This window comes from Pseudophryne corroboree, chromosome 1 (assembly GCF_028390025.1).
Source record: "Pseudophryne corroboree isolate aPseCor3 chromosome 1, aPseCor3.hap2, whole genome shotgun sequence".
NCBI lineage: Eukaryota > Metazoa > Chordata > Amphibia > Anura > Myobatrachidae > Pseudophryne > Pseudophryne corroboree.
This window is the reverse complement of record NC_086444.1, coordinates 845955945-845980249: the sequence shown is the minus strand read 5'-3', so window position 1 is coordinate 845980249 and position 24305 is coordinate 845955945.

Below are 24305 nucleotides of genomic sequence, written 5' to 3'. Positions count from 1 at the left end.
GGTTCTGAATCTCAGCGGGTTGGGATTATTATTTCTTTACTCCAGGGGGATCCTCAGACCTGGGCGTTCGGTTTAAGGGCAGAGGATCCTGCGTTGTTGTCAGTAGATGCTTTCTTTAAGTCTTTAGGGCTTTTGTATGATGACCCAGATTTAGAGGCGTCAGCTGCGCGCTCTCAAACAAGGAAGAAATCCTGCAGAGGTTTATTGTACTGAGTTTCGCCGTTGGTCGAACGACTGTGGCTGGAATGACCCAGCCCTGCGCAGTCAGTTTCGCCTCAGCTTATCAGAGTCTATTAAAGACAGTCTCCTCCAGTACCCCGCTCCTGAGACTCTCGATAAACTCATGGAGCTTTCTATTAAGATTGATCGTCGTCTCAGAGAGCGGAGGGCTGAAAGAGGAACACCTGTAAGGTCAAGTCCTTGTGTTTATTCCATTCCAGAAGACGTAGAGGAGGAGCCCATGCAGATGGGTCTCTCCCGGCTGTCTCCTGAGGAAAGGGCCAGAAGGCAAAATTCTGGTCTTTGTTTGTACTGTGGTGGTAAGGGACATTTTGCTCGTAACTGTCCGAACAAGTCGGGAAACGCTTTGACCAGGTGAATTGTGAGGGGGTTCACCTAGGTCTGCAGCTTATCTCCTCGAATAACTCTCTTTTAGTCCCAGTTAAGGTTTCCTTTGGCAGCCTCAGTTCTTTGGTGTCGGCTTTTGTTGACAGTGGAGCTGCAGGAAACTTTATGGATTTAACTTGGGCTAAGGCCTTAGGCATTCCTCAGTTACCATTGGGTAGGTGTGTCACCATGCATGGCTTAGATGGGAGTCCGCTTTCCAACGGGGTTATTACTCACCGTACACCTCCCGTAGTACTTACAGTAGGAGCTTTACATTCCGAAAAAATCGAGTTCTATCTAACACATTGCCCAGCAGTTCCAGTTGTTCTGGGTCACCCTTGGCTGGCTTTTCATAATCCCACCATTGATTGGCGGTCCGGGGAGATTTCACAATGGGGTACTTTTTGTGCTAAGGAATGTATTTCGTTTCCAGTTAGAGTAGCAGCTATCATTCCAGAACTCATTCCTGTGGAATACCAGGAGTTTGCCGATGTATTCTCCAAAGGCAATGCGGACATTCTGCCTCCCCATCGGCCTTATGATTGTGCTATTGAGCTAATCCCTGGTGCCGCATTGCCAAAGGGGAGATTATATGCATTGTCCGGGGCAGAAACTTCGGCTATGAATGACTATGTTCAGGAGAGCTTACAGAAAGGTTTTATTAGACCATCAAAATCCCCTTTAAGTGCTGGTTTTTTCTTTGTGGAGAAAAAGGATGGCTCGCTTAGACCATGCATAGATTTTAGAGCCTTGAATAAAATCTCAGTCAAAAACACCTATCCTTTGCCGTTGATTTCTGTACTCTTTGATCAGTTACGTTCTGCTGTGATTTTTTTCTGGAGATGAGTAGAAGACGGCTTTCAGTACTCAGTCAGGTCACTACGAATACCTGGTGATGCCGTTCGGCCTGTCTAATGCTCCAGCAGTATTTCAAGACCTCATTAACGATGTGCTCCGTGACTTCCTAGGGAAATTCGTGGTCGTTTATTTAGACGACATCTTGATTTTTTCTGAATCGATGGAACATATCACCCAGGTACGTCTGGTTCTTCAAAAGTTACGTGAGAATCATTTATATGCCAAACTGGAGAAGTGTGAATTTCACGTCACAAAAGTATCTTTTTTAGGGTACATAATTTCCCCTCAGGGAGAACCTTAGAAGGGCGCAACCCACCAATTTAAAAGCAATTCAGCGCTTTTTAGGGTTTGCGAATTATTATAGGAGGTTCATTCATTCTTTTTCTGACCTGGTTGCTCCCATTGTGGCTCTGACAAAGAAAGGAGTGGATCCTACCAACTGGTCGCATGAAGCTGGTTGTCCTTCCGGGCTCTGAAACAAGCCTTTGTCTCAGCTCCAGTCCTCAGACATCCTAATCCGGAATTGCCCTTTGTTGTGGAGGTTGATGCCTCAGAGGTTGGAGTGGGGGCTGTCCTTTCTCAAAAGGATCCGGTGTCTTTGGACTTACATCCTTGTGCCTTTATGTCCAGGAAGTTCTCCTCCGCTGAATCCAATTATGACGTTGGTAATCGGGAGTTACTGGCGGTAAAGTGGGCTTTTGAGGAGTGGAGGCATTGGCTGGAAGGAGCAAAGCATACTATTTCGGTATTGACTGACCATAAGAACCTGCAATACATTGAATCAGCTAAACGGCTTAATGCCCGGCAGGCACGTTGGGCATTATTTTTTACTCGTTTCAAATTTATAATCACTTTCAGGCCTGGTTCCAAGAATACTAAAGCTGATGCCCTGTCACGTAGTTTTCTTCCGGTTCACAATAACAATCCTGTTGTTACCCCAATACTTCGATCTTCGGTCATCCGGGCAGGCCTCACACAGGATTTATTTACCCAGTTAAACCAGCTTCAACACCAAGCTCCTAGATTTACTCCTGCTGGTCGTCTTTACGTTCCTGAATTTTTGAGAGCTACTGTTTTAACAGAATTCCATGACAACAAGGTTTCAGGGCATCCGGGAATCACTAAGACATTGGAGTTAGTCTCTCGCTCAGTATGGTGGCCTAGTATGTCTAAAGACGTTAGGGAAATTGTTTTTTTCATGTCAGGTTTGTGCACAGCATAAGGTTCCCCGTTCCTTGCCTATCGGGCAACTTATGCCCTTAAGTGTCCCTCTCAGGCCATGGTCTCATATTTCCATGGATTTTGTGGTTGACCTTCCCCTTTCAGCCGGATTCCGAGTCATATGGGTGGTAGTGGACCGTTTTAGTAAAATGGCTCATTTTATTGCTCTTCCCCGATTGCCTTCTGCTCAAGGGTTGGCAGTTTTGTTCCTCCGCCATGTGTTTAGGCTTTATGGGTTACCCACTGATATTGTTTCTGATCGGGGTCCACAATTCATCGCACAATTCTGGAGATGTTTTTGTGCTTCATTAAAGATGAAACTGTCATTAACATCCGGTTATCACCCACAATCCAACGGGCAAACCGAACGAGTTAACCAGTCATTAAAACAATATCTGCGCTTGTATTCAGCCAAACTCCAGAATGATTGGTCCGAGTTTCTTCCTTTGGCTGAATTTGCTTACAATAATTCCTGTCATTCCTCCACTAAAGAGTCTCCATTCTTTTCAGTTTTTGGTTTTCACCCCAGAGCTAATTCTTTTTTTCATCATTCTCCAGTCTCCTCGCTGGCATTGACCTCCCATCTCAGAGCAATTTGGAAAAAAGTGCACCTTGCTCTCAGAAAAGCGGCCTTTCGAGAAAAGAAATTTTCTGACAGGCTCCGACGTCCTTGCACTTTTAAGGTGGGAGACAAGGTGTGGTTGTCAACTCGCAACATCAGGCTTCGACAATCCTCGGCTAGACTGGGACACAAATTTATTGGACCATTTCTTATTATTAAAAGAGTCAACCCAGTTGCCTTTCGGCTACGTTTACCAAGATCTCTCAAGATTGGAAATACGTTTCATTGTTCCCTGTTGAAACAATACGTTTCTTCCAGTAGATTTCCTCGGAGGATCTCTCAGGGTAGATCTCCAGTGGATGTACAGGGACAACAGGAGTTCTTGGTAGAGAAAGTTCTGGATTCCAAATTGTCCCGGGGTCGGCTTTATTTTTTAGTTCACTGGAAAGGCTATGGTCCGGAGGAAAGGTCTTGGGTCCTAGATAAGGATCTTCATGCCCCTAGGCTCAAGAGGGCATTTTTTCGGGAATTTCCTCAGAAGCCTGGCTTTAGGGGTTCCTTGACCCCTCCTCAAGGTGGGGGTACTGTTAGGCGCCGGGGTCCGCATGTCCGCGCGGCCCGGCGCCTAGCAACTAGGGACGCCGTGCGCGTTCAGCCGCCGGCTCCCTAGCAACGCTAGACGCCGGGCGCGCTGAGCCGCACGGACCCTAGCAACGGGGACGCCACGGGCGGACCGCGTTCCCCGTGTCAGGGCATAATTAACAAGCACACACACTTGTCCTCTGGCCGTGCAGCAAGGCAGCTGCACAGCATTTATTCCCAATCAGGCTCTAAGCAGCTGATTGAAGGACTCCCTGTTATTACCTTCCCAGTACTTCTCACAGACGCCGGTAATAGCTTCCTGCATGCTGCTTTGGTTTGCTGAGAGTCTGTTCCAGTGTCATTCCTGTCCTCAGAAGTCCTGTATTCGGGAGTTGTCATCTCATCCCAGGAAGTCGTTTGGTCCCCAGTTGTCCTGACTGATCACCTTTGTATATCGAGTGGTGTTCTGTGAGTTGCGGCTCTGCCGTGTGTTGCGGCTCAGCCGCTTTATCTTTATATATTCTGTTTTTGGAGCATTTGCGGAAGGTTCCGCTTCCACAAGTCCTCTCTGGAACTCGGCGGTGCTGGGTAGGAGAAGTGGACAAGTGGATATTTTGGTTGTCCTTTTCCCTGGCGGTGTTTCCGCACATATTCTAGTTTTAAGTTAGCTTGTAGCCCCTGGCCTGGTTGTTTAGTCAGAGGGCCCCTTGTTATCACCCTGTCTCGGATTTCCCTTTGTCTCTCAATAAGACCTGGGGGGGCATCGGAGTTGGGCAGACATAATCCGCCCTTCAAACGCGGCTGCCATGGGCTCAAGCAACCATAGTCTCGCAGGGGATTTCCGACAGCACGGGTGAGACAACGGAGTTAGGGCGCCAGGGGCTATTTTCCATTCCCGCTCCCTTCCCCAGCATTTCGTTCCAGTGCTCCGGTCCTCGCAAAAAGATCTCCTCAGACCAGAGTGCTGGAATCATAACATTATTACCGGCCATACCAAAAAATTAAAATTAAACAGGGCTTTAATTTTTTCCTCTCATTCAGTTTTTGTTAAAAAATTTTGGCCTCATGAATCCGACAGGTTTAGGGCCAAACCCTGGCCAGCTCTTAGTCAATCAGATTCAAGAACTTACTCAGATGGTTCAGGATCTTTCTCTTCGGGTGAGGTCGCAGGAAGATCTTTTGCGAGCCTCCCCAAAGGTAGTCCCTGAACCAAAGATGCATTTGCCTGACCGTTTTCTGGCGATAGAAAATAATTTTTTAGTTTTAAAGAATCCTGTAAACTTTATTTCCGTTTAAGACCTACTTCCTCTGGTTCTGAATCTCAGCGGGTTGGGATTATTATTTCTTTACTCCAGGGGGATCCTCAGACCTGGGCGTTCGGTTTAAGGGCAGAGGATCCTGCGTTGTTGTCAGTAGATGCTTTCTTTAAGTCTTTAGGGCTTTTGTATGATGACCCAGATTTAGAGGCGTCAGCTGCGCGCTCTCAAACAAGGAAGAAATCCTGCAGAGGTTTATTGTACTGAGTTTCGCCGTTGGTCGAACGACTGTGGCTGGAATGACCCAGCCCTGCGCAGTCAGTTTCGCCTCAGCTTATCAGAGTCTATTAAAGACAGTCTCCTCCAGTACCCCGCTCCTGAGACTCTCGATAAACTCATGGAGCTTTCTATTAAGATTGATCGTCGTCTCAGAGAGCGGAGGGCTGAAAGAGGAACACCTGTAAGGTCAAGTCCTTGTGTTTATTCCATTCCAGAAGACGTAGAGGAGGAGCCCATGCAGATGGGTCTCTCCCGGCTGTCTCCTGAGGAAAGGGCCAGAAGGCAAAATTCTGGTCTTTGTTTGTACTGTGGTGGTAAGGGACATTTTGCTCGTAACTGTCCGAACAAGTCGGGAAACGCTTTGACCAGGTGAATTGTGAGGGGGTTCACCTAGGTCTGCAGCTTATCTCCTCGAATAACTCTCTTTTAGTCCCAGTTAAGGTTTCCTTTGGCAGCCTCAGTTCTTTGGTGTCGGCTTTTGTTGACAGTGGAGCTGCAGGAAACTTTATGGATTTAACTTGGGCTAAGGCCTTAGGCATTCCTCAGTTACCATTGGGTAGGTGTGTCACCATGCATGGCTTAGATGGGAGTCCGCTTTCCAACGGGGTTATTACTCACCGTACACCTCCCGTAGTACTTACAGTAGGAGCTTTACATTCCGAAAAAATCGAGTTCTATCTAACACATTGCCCAGCAGTTCCAGTTGTTCTGGGTCACCCTTGGCTGGCTTTTCATAATCCCACCATTGATTGGCGGTCCGGGGAGATTTCACAATGGGGTACTTTTTGTGCTAAGGAATGTATTTCGTTTCCAGTTAGAGTAGCAGCTATCATTCCAGAACTCATTCCTGTGGAATACCAGGAGTTTGCCGATGTATTCTCCAAAGGCAATGCGGACATTCTGCCTCCCCATCGGCCTTATGATTGTGCTATTGAGCTAATCCCTGGTGCCGCATTGCCAAAGGGGAGATTATATGCATTGTCCGGGGCAGAAACTTCGGCTATGAATGACTATGTTCAGGAGAGCTTACAGAAAGGTTTTATTAGACCATCAAAATCCCCTTTAAGTGCTGGTTTTTTCTTTGTGGAGAAAAAGGATGGCTCGCTTAGACCATGCATAGATTTTAGAGCCTTGAATAAAATCTCAGTCAAAAACACCTATCCTTTGCCGTTGATTTCTGTACTCTTTGATCAGTTACGTTCTGCTGTGATTTTTTTCTGGAGATGAGTAGAAGACGGCTTTCAGTACTCAGTCAGGTCACTACGAATACCTGGTGATGCCGTTCGGCCTGTCTAATGCTCCAGCAGTATTTCAAGACCTCATTAACGATGTGCTCCGTGACTTCCTAGGGAAATTCGTGGTCGTTTATTTAGACGACATCTTGATTTTTTCTGAATCGATGGAACAACATATCACCCAGGTACGTCTGGTTCTTCAAAAGTTACGTGAGAATCATTTATATGCCAAACTGGAGAAGTGTGAATTTCACGTCACAAAAGTATCTTTTTTAGGGTACATAATTTCCCCTCAGGGATTTTCCATGGAACCTTAGCACCAATTTAAAAGCAATTCAGCGCTTTTTAGGGTTTGCAAATTATTATAGGAGGTTCATTCATTCTTTTTCTGACCTGGTTGCTCCCATTGTGGCTCTGACAAAGAAAGGAGTGGATCCTACCAACTGGTCGCATGAAGCTGAGTTGTCCTTCCGGGCTCTGAAACAAGCCTTTGTCTCAGCTCCAGTCCTCAGACATCCTAATCCGGAATTGCCCTTTGTTGTGGAGGTTGATGCCTCAGAGGTTGGAGTGGGGGCTGTCCTTTCTCAAAAGGATCCGGTGTCTTTGGACTTACATCCTTGTGCCTTTATGTCCAGGAAGTTCTCCTCCGCTGAATCCAATTATGACGTTGGTAATCGGGAGTTACTGGCGGTAAAGTGGGCTTTTGAGGAGTGGAGGCATTGGCTGGAAGGAGCAAAGCATACTATTTCGGTATTGACTGACCATAAGAACCTGCAATACATTGAATCAGCTAAACGGCTTAATGCCCGGCAGGCACGTTGGGCATTATTTTTTACTCGTTTCAAATTTATAATCACTTTCAGGCCTGGTTCCAAGAATACTAAAGCTGATGCCCTGTCACGTAGTTTTCTTCCGGTTCACAATAACAATCCTGTTGTTACCCCAATACTTCGATCTTCGGTCATCCGGGCAGGCCTCACACAGGATTTATTTACCCAGTTAAACCAGCTTCAACACCAAGCTCCTAGATTTACTCCTGCTGGTCGTCTTTACGTTCCTGAATTTTTGAGAGCTACTGTTTTAACAGAATTCCATGACAACAAGGTTTCAGGGCATCCGGGAATCACTAAGACATTGGAGTTAGTCTCTCGCTCAGTATGGTGGCCTAGTATGTCTAAAGACGTTAGGGAAATTGTTTTTTTCATGTCAGGTTTGTGCACAGCATAAGGTTCTCCGTTCCTTGCCTATCGGGCAACTTATGCCCTTAAGTGTCCCTCTCAGGCCATGGTCTCATATTTCCATGGATTTTGTGGTTGACCTTCCCCTTTCAGCCGGATTCCGAGTCATATGGGTGGTAGTGGACCGTTTTAGTAAAATGGCTCATTTTATTGCTCTTCCCCGATTGCCTTCTGCTCAAGGGTTGGCAGTTTTGTTCCTCCGCCATGTGTTTAGGCTTTATGGGTTACCCACTGATATTGTTTCTGATCGGGGTCCACAATTCATCGCACAATTCTGGAGATGTTTTTGTGCTTCATTAAAGATGAAACTGTCATTAACATCCGGTTATCACCCACAATCCAACGGGCAAACCGAACGAGTTAACCAGTCATTAAAACAATATCTGCGCTTGTATTCAGCCAAACTCCAGAATGATTGGTCCGAGTTTCTTCCTTTGGCTGAATTTGCTTACAATAATTCCTGTCATTCCTCCACTAAAGAGTCTCCATTCTTTTCAGTTTTTGGTTTTCACCCCAGAGCTAATTCTTTTTTTCATCATTCTCCAGTCTCCTCGCTGGCATTGACCTCCCATCTCAGAGCAATTTGGAAAAAAGTGCACCTTGCTCTCAGAAAAGCGGCCTTTCGAGAAAAGAAATTTTCTGACAGGCTCCGACGTCCTTGCACTTTTAAGGTGGGAGACAAGGTGTGGTTGTCAACTCGCAACATCAGGCTTCGACAATCCTCGGCTAGACTGGGACACAAATTTATTGGACCATTTCTTATTATTAAAAGAGTCAACCCAGTTGCCTTTCGGCTACGTTTACCAAGATCTCTCAAGATTGGAAATACGTTTCATTGTTCCCTGTTGAAACAATACGTTTCTTCCAGTAGATTTCCTCGGAGGATCTCTCAGGGTAGATCTCCAGTGGATGTACAGGGACAACAGGAGTTCTTGGTAGAGAAAGTTCTTGATTCCAAATTGTCCCGGGGTCGGCTTTATTTTTTAGTTCACTGGAAAGGCTATGGTCCGGAGGAAAGGTCTTGGGTCCTAGATAAGGATCTTCATGCCCCTAGGCTCAAGAGGGCATTTTTTCGGGAATTTCCTCAGAAGCCTGGCTTTAGGGGTTCCTTGACCCCTCCTCAAGGTGGGGGTACTGTTAGGCGCCGGGGTCCGCATGTCCGCGCGGCCCGGCGCCTAGCAACTAGGGACGCCGTGCGCGTTCAGCCGCCGGCTCCCTAGCAACGCTAGACGCCGGGCGCGCTGAGCCGCACGGACCCTAGCAACGGGGACGCCACGGGCGGACCGCGTTCCCCGTGTCAGGGCATAATTAACAAGCACACACACTTGTCCTCTGGCCGTGCAGCAAGGCAGCTGCACAGCATTTATTCCCAATCAGGCTCTAAGCAGCTGATTGGAGGACTCCCTGTTATTACCTTCCCAGTACTTCTCACAGACGCCGGTAATAGCTTCCTGCATGCTGCTTTGGTTTGCTGAGAGTCTGTTCCAGTCCTGCTGTATCCGGTCATTCCTGTCCTCAGAAGTCCTGTATTCGGGAGTTGTCATCTCATCCCAGGAAGTCGTTTGGTCCCCAGTTGTCCTGACTGATCACCTTTGTATATCGAGTGGTGTTCCGTGAGTTGCGGCTCTGCCGTGTGTTGCGGCTCAGCCGCTTTATCTTTATATATTCTGTTTTTGGAGCATTTGCGGAAGGTTCCGCTTCCACAAGTCCTCTCTGGAACTCGGCGGTGCTGGGTAGGAGAAGTGGACAAGTGGATATTTTGGTTGTCCTTTTCCCTGGCGGTGTTTCCGCACATATTCTAGTTTTAAGTTAGCTTGTAGCCCCTGGCCTGGTTGTTTAGTCAGAGGGCCCCTTGTTATCACCCTGTCTCGGATTTCCCTTTGTCTCTCATTAAGACCTGGGGGGGCATCGGAGTTGGGCAGACATAATCCGCCCTTCAAACGCGGCTGCCATGGGCTCAAGCAACCATAGTCTCGCAGGGGATTTCCGACAGCACGGGTGAGACAACGGAGTTAGGGTGCCAGGGGCTATTTTCCATTCCCGCTCCCTTCCCCAGCATTTCGTTCCAGTGCTCCGGTCCTCGCAAAAAGATCTCCTCAGACCAGAGTGCTGGAATCATAACATTATTACCGGCCATACCAAAAAATTAAAATTAAACAGGGCTTTAATTTTTTCCTCTCATTCAGTTTTTGTTAAAAAATTTTGGCCTCATGAATCCGACAGGTTTAGGGCCAAACCCTGGCCAGCTCTTAGTCAATCAGATTCAAGAACTTACTCAGATGGTTCAGGATCTTTCTCTTCGGGTGAGGTCGCAGGAAGATCTTTTGCGAGCCTCCCCAAAGGTAGTCCCTGAACCAAAGATGCATTTGCCTGACCGTTTTCTGGCGATAGAAAATAATTTTTTAGTTTTAAAGAATCCTGTAAACTTTATTTCCGTTTAAGACCTACTTCCTCTGGTTCTGAATCTCAGCGGGTTGGGATTATTATTTCTTTACTCCAGGGGGATCCTCAGACCTGGGCGTTCGGTTTAAGGGCAGAGGATCCTGCGTTGTTGTCAGTAGATGCTTTCTTTAAGTCTTTAGGGCTTTTGTATGATGACCCAGATTTAGAGGCGTCCGCTGAAAGTCAGCTGCGCGCTCTCAAACAAGGAAGAAATCCTGCAGAGGTCTATTGTACTGAGTTTCGCCGTTGGTCGAACGACTGTGGCTGGAATGACCCAGCCCTGCGCAGTCAGTTTCGCCTCAGCTTATCAGAGTCTATTAAAGACAGTCTCCTCCAGTACCCCGCTCCTGAGACTCTCGATAAACTCATGGAGCTTTCTATTAAGATTGATCGTCGTCTCAGAGAGCGGAGGGCTGAAAGAGGAACACCTGTAAGGTCAAGTCCTTGTGTTTATTCCATTCCAGAAGACGTAGAGGAGGAGCCCATGCAGATGGGTCTCTCCCGGCTGTCTCCTGAGGAAAGGGCCAGAAGGCAAAATTCTGGTCTTTGTTTGTACTGTGGTGGTAAGTGACATTTTGCTCGTAACTGTCCGAACAAGTCGGGAAACGCTTTGACCAGGTGAATTGTGAGGGGGTTCACCTAGGTCTGCAGCTTATCTCCTCGAATAACTCTCTTTTAGTCCCAGTTAAGGTTTCCTTTGGCAGCCTCAGTTCTTTGGTGTCGGCTTTTGTTGACAGTGGAGCTGCAGGAAACTTTATGGATTTAACTTGGGCTAAGGCCTTAGGCATTCCTCAGTTACCATTGGGTAGGTGTGTCACCATGCATGGCTTAGATGGGAGTCCGCTTTCCAACGGGGTTATTACTCACCGTACACCTCCCGTAGTACTTACAGTAGGAGCTTTACATTCCGAAAAAATCGAGTTCTATCTAACACATTGCCCAGCAGTTCCAGTTGTTCTGGGTCACCCTTGGCTGGCTTTTCATAATCCCACCATTGATTGGCGGTCCGGGGAGATTTCACAATGGGGTACTTTTTGTGCTAAGGAATGTATTTCGTTTCCAGTTAGAGTAGCAGCTATCATTCCAGAACTCATTCCTGTGGAATACCAGGAGTTTGCCGATGTATTCTCCAAAGGCAATGCGGACATTCTGCCTCCCCATCGGCCTTATGATTGTGCTATTGAGCTAATCCCTGGTGCCGCATTGCCAAAGGGGAGATTATATGCATTGTCCGGGGCAGAAACTTCGGCTATGAATGACTATGTTCAGGAGAGCTTACAGAAAGGTTTTATTAGACCATCAAAATCCCCTTTAAGTGCTGGTTTTTTCTTTGTGGAGAAAAAGGATGGCTCGCTTAGACCATGCATAGATTTTAGAGCCTTGAATAAAATCTCAGTCAAAAACACCTATCCTTTGCCGTTGATTTCTGTACTCTTTGATCAGTTACGTTCTGCTGTGATTTTTTTCTGGAGATGAGTAGAAGACGGCTTTCAGTACTCAGTCAGGTCACTACGAATACCTGGTGATGCCGTTCGGCCTGTCTAATGCTCCAGCAGTATTTCAAGACCTCATTAACGATGTGCTCCGTGACTTCCTAGGGAAATTCGTGGTCGTTTATTTAGACGACATCTTGATTTTTTCTGAATCGATGGAACATATCACCCAGGTACGTCTGGTTCTTCAAAAGTTACGTGAGAATCATTTATATGCCAAACTGGAGAAGTGTGAATTTCACGTCACAAAAGTATCTTTTTTAGGGTACATAATTTCCCCTCAGGGAGAACCTTAGAAGGGCGCAACCCACCAATTTAAAAGCAATTCAGCGCTTTTTAGGGTTTGCGAATTATTATAGGAGGTTCATTCATTCTTTTTCTGACCTGGTTGCTCCCATTGTGGCTCTGACAAAGAAAGGAGTGGATCCTACCAACTGGTCGCATGAAGCTGGTTGTCCTTCCGGGCTCTGAAACAAGCCTTTGTCTCAGCTCCAGTCCTCAGACATCCTAATCCGGAATTGCCCTTTGTTGTGGAGGTTGATGCCTCAGAGGTTGGAGTGGGGGCTGTCCTTTCTCAAAAGGATCCGGTGTCTTTGGACTTACATCCTTGTGCCTTTATGTCCAGGAAGTTCTCCTCCGCTGAATCCAATTATGACGTTGGTAATCGGGAGTTACTGGCGGTAAAGTGGGCTTTTGAGGAGTGGAGGCATTGGCTGGAAGGAGCAAAGCATACTATTTCGGTATTGACTGACCATAAGAACCTGCAATACATTGAATCAGCTAAACGGCTTAATGCCCGGCAGGCACGTTGGGCATTATTTTTTACTCGTTTCAAATTTATAATCACTTTCAGGCCTGGTTCCAAGAATACTAAAGCTGATGCCCTGTCACGTAGTTTTCTTCCGGTTCACAATAACAATCCTGTTGTTACCCCAATACTTCGATCTTCGGTCATCCGGGCAGGCCTCACACAGGATTTATTTACCCAGTTAAACCAGCTTCAACACCAAGCTCCTAGATTTACTCCTGCTGGTCGTCTTTACGTTCCTGAATTTTTGAGAGCTACTGTTTTAACAGAATTCCATGACAACAAGGTTTCAGGGCATCCGGGAATCACTAAGACATTGGAGTTAGTCTCTCGCTCAGTATGGTGGCCTAGTATGTCTAAAGACGTTAGGGAAATTGTTTTTTTCATGTCAGGTTTGTGCACAGCATAAGGTTCCCCGTTCCTTGCCTATCGGGCAACTTATGCCCTTAAGTGTCCCTCTCAGGCCATGGTCTCATATTTCCATGGATTTTGTGGTTGACCTTCCCCTTTCAGCCGGATTCCGAGTCATATGGGTGGTAGTGGACCGTTTTAGTAAAATGGCTCATTTTATTGCTCTTCCCCGATTGCCTTCTGCTCAAGGGTTGGCAGTTTTGTTCCTCCGCCATGTGTTTAGGCTTTATGGGTTACCCACTGATATTGTTTCTGATCGGGGTCCACAATTCATCGCACAATTCTGGAGATGTTTTTGTGCTTCATTAAAGATGAAACTGTCATTAACATCCGGTTATCACCCACAATCCAACGGGCAAACCGAACGAGTTAACCAGTCATTAAAACAATATCTGCGCTTGTATTCAGCCAAACTCCAGAATGATTGGTCCGAGTTTCTTCCTTTGGCTGAATTTGCTTACAATAATTCCTGTCATTCCTCCACTAAAGAGTCTCCATTCTTTTCAGTTTTTGGTTTTCACCCCAGAGCTAATTCTTTTTTTCATCATTCTCCAGTCTCCTCGCTGGCATTGACCTCCCATCTCAGAGCAATTTGGAAAAAAGTGCACCTTGCTCTCAGAAAAGCGGCCTTTCGAGAAAAGAAATTTTCTGACAGGCTCCGACGTCCTTGCACTTTTAAGGTGGGAGACAAGGTGTGGTTGTCAACTCGCAACATCAGGCTTCGACAATCCTCGGCTAGACTGGGACACAAATTTATTGGACCATTTCTTATTATTAAAAGAGTCAACCCAGTTGCCTTTCGGCTACGTTTACCAAGATCTCTCAAGATTGGAAATACGTTTCATTGTTCCCTGTTGAAACAATACGTTTCTTCCAGTAGATTTCCTCGGAGGATCTCTCAGGGTAGATCTCCAGTGGATGTACAGGGACAACAGGAGTTCTTGGTAGAGAAAGTTCTGGATTCCAAATTGTCCCGGGGTCGGCTTTATTTTTTAGTTCACTGGAAAGGCTATGGTCCGGAGGAAAGGTCTTGGGTCCTAGATAAGGATCTTCATGCCCCTAGGCTCAAGAGGGCATTTTTTCGGGAATTTCCTCAGAAGCCTGGCTTTAGGGGTTCCTTGACCCCTCCTCAAGGTGGGGGTACTGTTAGGCGCCGGGGTCCGCATGTCCGCGCGGCCCGGCGCCTAGCAACTAGGGACGCCGTGCGCGTTCAGCCGCCGGCTCCCTAGCAACGCTAGACGCCGGGCGCGCTGAGCCGCACGGACCCTAGCAACGGGGACGCCACGGGCGGACCGCGTTCCCCGTGTCAGGGCATAATTAACAAGCACACACACTTGTCCTCTGGCCGTGCAGCAAGGCAGCTGCACAGCATTTATTCCCAATCAGGCTCTAAGCAGCTGATTGAAGGACTCCCTGTTATTACCTTCCCAGTACTTCTCACAGACGCCGGTAATAGCTTCCTGCATGCTGCTTTGGTTTGCTGAGAGTCTGTTCCAGTGTCATTCCTGTCCTCAGAAGTCCTGTATTCGGGAGTTGTCATCTCATCCCAGGAAGTCGTTTGGTCCCCAGTTGTCCTGACTGATCACCTTTGTATATCGAGTGGTGTTCTGTGAGTTGCGGCTCTGCCGTGTGTTGCGGCTCAGCCGCTTTATCTTTATATATTCTGTTTTTGGAGCATTTGCGGAAGGTTCCGCTTCCACAAGTCCTCTCTGGAACTCGGCGGTGCTGGGTAGGAGAAGTGGACAAGTGGATATTTTGGTTGTCCTTTTCCCTGGCGGTGTTTCCGCACATATTCTAGTTTTAAGTTAGCTTGTAGCCCCTGGCCTGGTTGTTTAGTCAGAGGGCCCCTTGTTATCACCCTGTCTCGGATTTCCCTTTGTCTCTCAATAAGACCTGGGGGGGCATCGGAGTTGGGCAGACATAATCCGCCCTTCAAACGCGGCTGCCATGGGCTCAAGCAACCATAGTCTCGCAGGGGATTTCCGACAGCACGGGTGAGACAACGGAGTTAGGGCGCCAGGGGCTATTTTCCATTCCCGCTCCCTTCCCCAGCATTTCGTTCCAGTGCTCCGGTCCTCGCAAAAAGATCTCCTCAGACCAGAGTGCTGGAATCATAACATTATTACCGGCCATACCAAAAAATTAAAATTAAACAGGGCTTTAATTTTTTCCTCTCATTCAGTTTTTGTTAAAAAATTTTGGCCTCATGAATCCGACAGGTTTAGGGCCAAACCCTGGCCAGCTCTTAGTCAATCAGATTCAAGAACTTACTCAGATGGTTCAGGATCTTTCTCTTCGGGTGAGGTCGCAGGAAGATCTTTTGCGAGCCTCCCCAAAGGTAGTCCCTGAACCAAAGATGCATTTGCCTGACCGTTTTCTGGCGATAGAAAATAATTTTTTAGTTTTAAAGAATCCTGTAAACTTTATTTCCGTTTAAGACCTACTTCCTCTGGTTCTGAATCTCAGCGGGTTGGGATTATTATTTCTTTACTCCAGGGGGATCCTCAGACCTGGGCGTTCGGTTTAAGGGCAGAGGATCCTGCGTTGTTGTCAGTAGATGCTTTCTTTAAGTCTTTAGGGCTTTTGTATGATGACCCAGATTTAGAGGCGTCAGCTGCGCGCTCTCAAACAAGGAAGAAATCCTGCAGAGGTTTATTGTACTGAGTTTCGCCGTTGGTCGAACGACTGTGGCTGGAATGACCCAGCCCTGCGCAGTCAGTTTCGCCTCAGCTTATCAGAGTCTATTAAAGACAGTCTCCTCCAGTACCCCGCTCCTGAGACTCTCGATAAACTCATGGAGCTTTCTATTAAGATTGATCGTCGTCTCAGAGAGCGGAGGGCTGAAAGAGGAACACCTGTAAGGTCAAGTCCTTGTGTTTATTCCATTCCAGAAGACGTAGAGGAGGAGCCCATGCAGATGGGTCTCTCCCGGCTGTCTCCTGAGGAAAGGGCCAGAAGGCAAAATTCTGGTCTTTGTTTGTACTGTGGTGGTAAGGGACATTTTGCTCGTAACTGTCCGAACAAGTCGGGAAACGCTTTGACCAGGTGAATTGTGAGGGGGTTCACCTAGGTCTGCAGCTTATCTCCTCGAATAACTCTCTTTTAGTCCCAGTTAAGGTTTCCTTTGGCAGCCTCAGTTCTTTGGTGTCGGCTTTTGTTGACAGTGGAGCTGCAGGAAACTTTATGGATTTAACTTGGGCTAAGGCCTTAGGCATTCCTCAGTTACCATTGGGTAGGTGTGTCACCATGCATGGCTTAGATGGGAGTCCGCTTTCCAACGGGGTTATTACTCACCGTACACCTCCCGTAGTACTTACAGTAGGAGCTTTACATTCCGAAAAAATCGAGTTCTATCTAACACATTGCCCAGCAGTTCCAGTTGTTCTGGGTCACCCTTGGCTGGCTTTTCATAATCCCACCATTGATTGGCGGTCCGGGGAGATTTCACAATGGGGTACTTTTTGTGCTAAGGAATGTATTTCGTTTCCAGTTAGAGTAGCAGCTATCATTCCAGAACTCATTCCTGTGGAATACCAGGAGTTTGCCGATGTATTCTCCAAAGGCAATGCGGACATTCTGCCTCCCCATCGGCCTTATGATTGTGCTATTGAGCTAATCCCTGGTGCCGCATTGCCAAAGGGGAGATTATATGCATTGTCCGGGGCAGAAACTTCGGCTATGAATGACTATGTTCAGGAGAGCTTACAGAAAGGTTTTATTAGACCATCAAAATCCCCTTTAAGTGCTGGTTTTTTCTTTGTGGAGAAAAAGGATGGCTCGCTTAGACCATGCATAGATTTTAGAGCCTTGAATAAAATCTCAGTCAAAAACACCTATCCTTTGCCGTTGATTTCTGTACTCTTTGATCAGTTACGTTCTGCTGTGATTTTTTTCTGGAGATGAGTAGAAGACGGCTTTCAGTACTCAGTCAGGTCACTACGAATACCTGGTGATGCCGTTCGGCCTGTCTAATGCTCCAGCAGTATTTCAAGACCTCATTAACGATGTGCTCCGTGACTTCCTAGGGAAATTCGTGGTCGTTTATTTAGACGACATCTTGATTTTTTCTGAATCGATGGAACATATCACCCAGGTACGTCTGGTTCTTCAAAAGTTACGTGAGAATCATTTATATGCCAAACTGGAGAAGTGTGAATTTCACGTCACAAAAGTATCTTTTTTAGGGTACATAATTTCCCCTCAGGGAGAACCTTAGAAGGGCGCAACCCACCAATTTAAAAGCAATTCAGCGCTTTTTAGGGTTTGCGAATTATTATAGGAGGTTCATTCATTCTTTTTCTGACCTGGTTGCTCCCATTGTGGCTCTGACAAAGAAAGGAGTGGATCCTACCAACTGGTCGCATGAAGCTGGTTGTCCTTCCGGGCTCTGAAACAAGCCTTTGTCTCAGCTCCAGTCCTCAGACATCCTAATCCGGAATTGCCCTTTGTTGTGGAGGTTGATGCCTCAGAGGTTGGAGTGGGGGCTGTCCTTTCTCAAAAGGATCCGGTGTCTTTGGACTTACATCCTTGTGCCTTTATGTCCAGGAAGTTCTCCTCCGCTGAATCCAATTATGACGTTGGTAATCGGGAGTTACTGGCGGTAAAGTGGGCTTTTGAGGAGTGGAGGCATTGGCTGGAAGGAGCAAAGCATACTATTTCGGTATTGACTGACCATAAGAACCTGCAATACATTGAATCAGCTAAACGGCTTAATGCCCGGCAGGCACGTTGGGCATTATTTTTTACTCGTTTCAAATTTATAATCACTTTCAGGCCTGGTTCCAAGAATACTAAAGCTGATGCCCTGTCACGTAGTTTTCTTCCGGTTCACAATAACAATCCTGTTGTTACCCCAATACTTCGATCTTCGGTCATCCGGGCAGGCCTCACACAGGATTTATTTACCCAGTTAAACCAGCTTCAACACCAAGCTCCTAGATTTACTCCTGCTGGTCGTCTTTACGTTCCTGAATTTTTGAGAGCTACTGTTTTAACAGAATTCCATGACAACAAGGTTTCAGGGCATCCGGGAATCACTAAGACATTGGAGTTAGTCTCTCGCTCAGTATGGTGGCCTAGTATGTCTAAAGACGTTAGGGAAATTGTTTTTTTCATGTCAGGTTTGTGCACAGCATAAGGTTCCCCGTTCCTTGCCTATCGGGCAACTTATGCCCTTAAGTGTCCCTCTCAGGCCATGGTCTCATATTTCCATGGATTTTGTGGTTGACCTTCCCCTTTCAGCCGGATTCCGAGTCATATGGGTGGTAGTGGACCGTTTTAGTAAAATGGCTCATTTTATTGCTCTTCCCCGATTGCCTTCTGCTCAAGGGTTGGCAGTTTTGTTCCTCCGCCATGTGTTTAGGCTTTATGGGTTACCCACTGATATTGTTTCTGATCGGGGTCCACAATTCATCGCACAATTCTGGAGATGTTTTTGTGCTTCATTAAAGATGAAACTGTCATTAACATCCGGTTATCACCCACAATCCAACGGGCAAACCGAACGAGTTAACCAGTCATTAAAACAATATCTGCGCTTGTATTCAGCCAAACTCCAGAATGATTGGTCCGAGTTTCTTCCTTTGGCTGAATTTGCTTACAATAATTCCTGTCATTCCTCCACTAAAGAGTCTCCATTCTTTTCAGTTTTTGGTTTTCACCCCAGAGCTAATTCTTTTTTTCATCATTCTCCAGTCTCCTCGCTGGCATTGACCTCCCATCTCAGAGCAATTTGGAAAAAAGTGCACCTTGCTCTCAGAAAAGCGGCCTTTCGAGAAAAGAAATTTTCTGACAGGCTCCGACGTCCTTGCACTTTTAAGGTGGGAGACAAGGTGTGGTTGTCAACTCGCAACATCAGGCTTCGACAATCCTCGGCTAGACTGGGACACAAATTTATTGGACCATTTCTTATTATTAAAAGAGTCAACCCAGTTGCCTTTCGGCTACGTTTACCAAGATCTCTCAAGATTGGAAATACGTTTCATTGTTCCCTGTTGAAACAATACGTTTCTTCCAGTAGATTTCCTCGGAGGATCTCTCAGGGTAGATCTCCAGTGGATGTACAGGGACAACAGGAGTTCTTGGTAGAGAAAGTTCTGGATTCCAAATTGTCCCGGGGTCGGCTTTATTTTTTAGTTCACTGGAAAGGCTATGGTCCGGAGGAAAGGTCTTGGGTCCTAGATAAGGATCTTCATGCCCCTAGGCTCAAGAGGGCATTTTTTCGGGAATTTCCTCAGAAGCCTGGCTTTAGGGGTTCCTTGACCCCTCCTCAAGGTGGGGGTACTGTTAGGCGCCGGGGTCCGCATGTCCGCGCGGCCCGGCGCCTAGCAACTAGGGACGCCGTGCGCGTTCAGCCGCCGGCTCCCTAGCAACGCTAGACGCCGGGCGCGCTGAGCCGCACGGACCCTAGCAACGGGGACGCCACGGGCGGACCGCGTTCCCCGTGTCAGGGCATAATTAACAAGCACACACACTTGTCCTCTGGCCGTGCAGCAAGGCAGCTGCACAGCATTTATTCCCAATCAGGCTCTAAGCAGCTGATTGAAGGACTCCCTGTTATTACCTTCCCAGTACTTCTCACAGACGCCGGTAATAGCTTCCTGCATGCTGCTTTGGTTTGCTGAGAGTCTGTTCCAGTGTCATTCCTGTCCTCAGAAGTCCTGTATTCGGGAGTTGTCATCTCATCCCAGGAAGTCGTTTGGTCCCCAGTTGTCCTGACTGATCACCTTTGTATATCGAGTGGTGTTCTGTGAGTTGCGGCTCTGCCGTGTGTTGCGGCTCAGCCGCTTTATCTTTATATATTCTGTTTTTGGAGCATTTGCGGAAGGTTCCGCTTCCACAAGTCCTCTCTGGAACTCGGCGGTGCTGGGTAGGAGAAGTGGACAAGTGGATATTTTGGTTGTCCTTTTCCCTGGCGGTGTTTCCGCACATATTCTAGTTTTAAGTTAGCTTGTAGCCCCTGGCCTGGTTGTTTAGTCAGAGGGCCCCTTGTTATCACCCTGTCTCGGATTTCCCTTTGTCTCTCAATAAGACCTGGGGGGGCATCGGAGTTGGGCAGACATAATCCGCCCTTCAAACGCGGCTGCCATGGGCTCAAGCAACCATAGTCTCGCAGGGGATTTCCGACAGCACGGGTGAGACAACGGAGTTAGGGCGCCAGGGGCTATTTTCCATTCCCGCTCCCTTCCCCAGCATTTCGTTCCAGTGCTCCGGTCCTCGCAAAAAGATCTCCTCAGACCAGAGTGCTGGAATCATAACATTATTACCGGCCATACCAAAAAATTAAAATTAAACAGGGCTTTAATTTTTTCCTCTCATTCAGTTTTTGTTAAAAAATTTTGGCCTCATGAATCCGACAGGTTTAGGGCCAAACCCTGGCCAGCTCTTAGTCAATCAGATTCAAGAACTTACTCAGATGGTTCAGGATCTTTCTCTTCGGGTGAGGTCGCAGGAAGATCTTTTGCGAGCCTCCCCAAAGGTAGTCCCTGAACCAAAGATGCATTTGCCTGACCGTTTTCTGGCGATAGAAAATAATTTTTTAGTTTTAAAGAATCCTGTAAACTTTATTTCCGTTTAAGACCTACTTCCTCTGGTTCTGAATCTCAGCGGGTTGGGATTATTATTTCTTTACTCCAGGGGGATCCTCAGACCTGGGCGTTCGGTTTAAGGGCAGAGGATCCTGCGTTGTTGTCAGTAGATGCTTTCTTTAAGTCTTTAGGGCTTTTGTATGATGACCCAGATTTAGAGGCGTCAGCTGCGCGCTCTCAAACAAGGAAGAAATCCTGCAGAGGTTTATTGTACTGAGTTTCGCCGTTGGTCGAACGACTGTGGCTGGAATGACCCAGCCCTGCGCAGTCAGTTTCGCCTCAGCTTATCAGAGTCTATTAAAGACAGTCTCCTCCAGTACCCCGCTCCTGAGACTCTCGATAAACTCATGGAGCTTTCTATTAAGATTGATCGTCGTCTCAGAGAGCGGAGGGCTGAAAGAGGAACACCTGTAAGGTCAAGTCCTTGTGTTTATTCCATTCCAGAAGACGTAGAGGAGGAGCCCATGCAGATGGGTCTCTCCCGGCTGTCTCCTGAGGAAAGGGCCAGAAGGCAAAATTCTGGTCTTTGTTTGTACTGTGGTGGTAAGGGACATTTTGCTCGTAACTGTCCGAACAAGTCGGGAAACGCTTTGACCAGGTGAATTGTGAGGGGGTTCACCTAGGTCTGCAGCTTATCTCCTCGAATAACTCTCTTTTAGTCCCAGTTAAGGTTTCCTTTGGCAGCCTCAGTTCTTTGGTGTCGGCTTTTGTTGACAGTGGAGCTGCAGGAAACTTTATGGATTTAACTTGGGCTAAGGCCTTAGGCATTCCTCAGTTACCATTGGGTAGGTGTGTCACCATGCATGGCTTAGATGGGAGTCCGCTTTCCAACGGGGTTATTACTCACCGTACACCTCCCGTAGTACTTACAGTAGGAGCTTTACATTCCGAAAAAATCGAGTTCTATCTAACACATTGCCCAGCAGTTCCAGTTGTTCTGGGTCACCCTTGGCTGGCTTTTCATAATCCCACCATTGATTGGCGGTCCGGGGAGATTTCACAATGGGGTACTTTTTGTGCTAAGGAATGTATTTCGTTTCCAGTTAGAGTAGCAGCTATCATTCCAGAACTCATTCCTGTGGAATACCAGGAGTTTGCCGATGTATTCTCCAAAGGCAATGCGGACATTCTGCCTCCCCATCGGCCTTATGATTGTGCTATTGAGCTAATCCCTGGTGCCGCATTGCCAAAGGGGAGATTATATGCATTGTCCGGGGCAGAAACTTCGGCTATGAATGACTATGTTCAGGAGAGCTTACAGAAAGGTTTTATTAGACCATCAAAATCCCCTTTAAGTGCTGGTTTTTTCTTTGTGGAGAAAAAGGATGGCTCGCTTAGACCATGCATAGATTTTAGAGCCTTGAATAAAATCTCAGTCAAAAACACCTATCCTTTGCCGTTGATTTCTGTACTCTTTGATCAGTTACGTTCTGCTGTGATTTTTTTCTGGAGATGAGTAGAAGACGGCTTTCAGTACTCAGTCAGGTCACTACGAATACCTGGTGATGCCGTTCGGCCTGTCTAATGCTCCAGCAGTATTTCAAGACCTCATTAACGATGTGCTCCGTGACTTCCTAGGGAAATTCGTGGTCGTTTATTTAGACGACATCTTGATTTTTTCTGAATCGATGGAACATATCACCCAGGTACGTCTGGTTCTTCAAAAGTTACGTGAGAATCATTTATATGCCAAACTGGAGAAGTGTGAATTTCACGTCACAAAAGTATCTTTTTTAGGGTACATAATTTCCCCTCAGGGAGAACCTTAGAAGGGCGCAACCCACCAATTTAAAAGCAATTCAGCGCTTTTTAGGGTTTGCGAATTATTATAGGAGGTTCATTCATTCTTTTTCTGACCTGGTTGCTCCCATTGTGGCTCTGACAAAGAAAGGAGTGGATCCTACCAACTGGTCGCATGAAGCTGGTTGTCCTTCCGGGCTCTGAAACAAGCCTTTGTCTCAGCTCCAGTCCTCAGACATCCTAATCCGGAATTGCCCTTTGTTGTGGAGGTTGATGCCTCAGAGGTTGGAGTGGGGGCTGTCCTTTCTCAAAAGGATCCGGTGTCTTTGGACTTACATCCTTGTGCCTTTATGTCCAGGAAGTTCTCCTCCGCTGAATCCAATTATGACGTTGGTAATCGGGAGTTACTGGCGGTAAAGTGGGCTTTTGAGGAGTGGAGGCATTGGCTGGAAGGAGCAAAGCATACTATTTCGGTATTGACTGACCATAAGAACCTGCAATACATTGAATCAGCTAAACGGCTTAATGCCCGGCAGGCACGTTGGGCATTATTTTTTACTCGTTTCAAATTTATAATCACTTTCAGGCCTGGTTCCAAGAATACTAAAGCTGATGCCCTGTCACGTAGTTTTCTTCCGGTTCACAATAACAATCCTGTTGTTACCCCAATACTTCGATCTTCGGTCATCCGGGCAGGCCTCACACAGGATTTATTTACCCAGTTAAACCAGCTTCAACACCAAGCTCCTAGATTTACTCCTGCTGGTCGTCTTTACGTTCCTGAATTTTTGAGAGCTACTGTTTTAACAGAATTCCATGACAACAAGGTTTCAGGGCATCCGGGAATCACTAAGACATTGGAGTTAGTCTCTCGCTCAGTATGGTGGCCTAGTATGTCTAAAGACGTTAGGGAAATTGTTTTTTTCATGTCAGGTTTGTGCACAGCATAAGGTTCCCCGTTCCTTGCCTATCGGGCAACTTATGCCCTTAAGTGTCCCTCTCAGGCCATGGTCTCATATTTCCATGGATTTTGTGGTTGACCTTCCCCTTTCAGCCGGATTCCGAGTCATATGGGTGGTAGTGGACCGTTTTAGTAAAATGGCTCATTTTATTGCTCTTCCCCGATTGCCTTCTGCTCAAGGGTTGGCAGTTTTGTTCCTCCGCCATGTGTTTAGGCTTTATGGGTTACCCACTGATATTGTTTCTGATCGGGGTCCACAATTCATCGCACAATTCTGGAGATGTTTTTGTGCTTCATTAAAGATGAAACTGTCATTAACATCCGGTTATCACCCACAATCCAACGGGCAAACCGAACGAGTTAACCAGTCATTAAAACAATATCTGCGCTTGTATTCAGCCAAACTCCAGAATGATTGGTCCGAGTTTCTTCCTTTGGCTGAATTTGCTTACAATAATTCCTGTCATTCCTCCACTAAAGAGTCTCCATTCTTTTCAGTTTTTGGTTTTCACCCCAGAGCTAATTCTTTTTTTCATCATTCTCCAGTCTCCTCGCTGGCATTGACCTCCCATCTCAGAGCAATTTGGAAAAAAGTGCACCTTGCTCTCAGAAAAGCGGCCTTTCGAGAAAAGAAATTTTCTGACAGGCTCCGACGTCCTTGCACTTTTAAGGTGGGAGACAAGGTGTGGTTGTCAACTCGCAACATCAGGCTTCGACAATCCTCGGCTAGACTGGGACACAAATTTATTGGACCATTTCTTATTATTAAAAGAGTCAACCCAGTTGCCTTTCGGCTACGTTTACCAAGATCTCTCAAGATTGGAAATACGTTTCATTGTTCCCTGTTGAAACAATACGTTTCTTCCAGTAGATTTCCTCGGAGGATCTCTCAGGGTAGATCTCCAGTGGATGTACAGGGACAACAGGAGTTCTTGGTAGAGAAAGTTCTGGATTCCAAATTGTCCCGGGGTCGGCTTTATTTTTTAGTTCACTGGAAAGGCTATGGTCCGGAGGAAAGGTCTTGGGT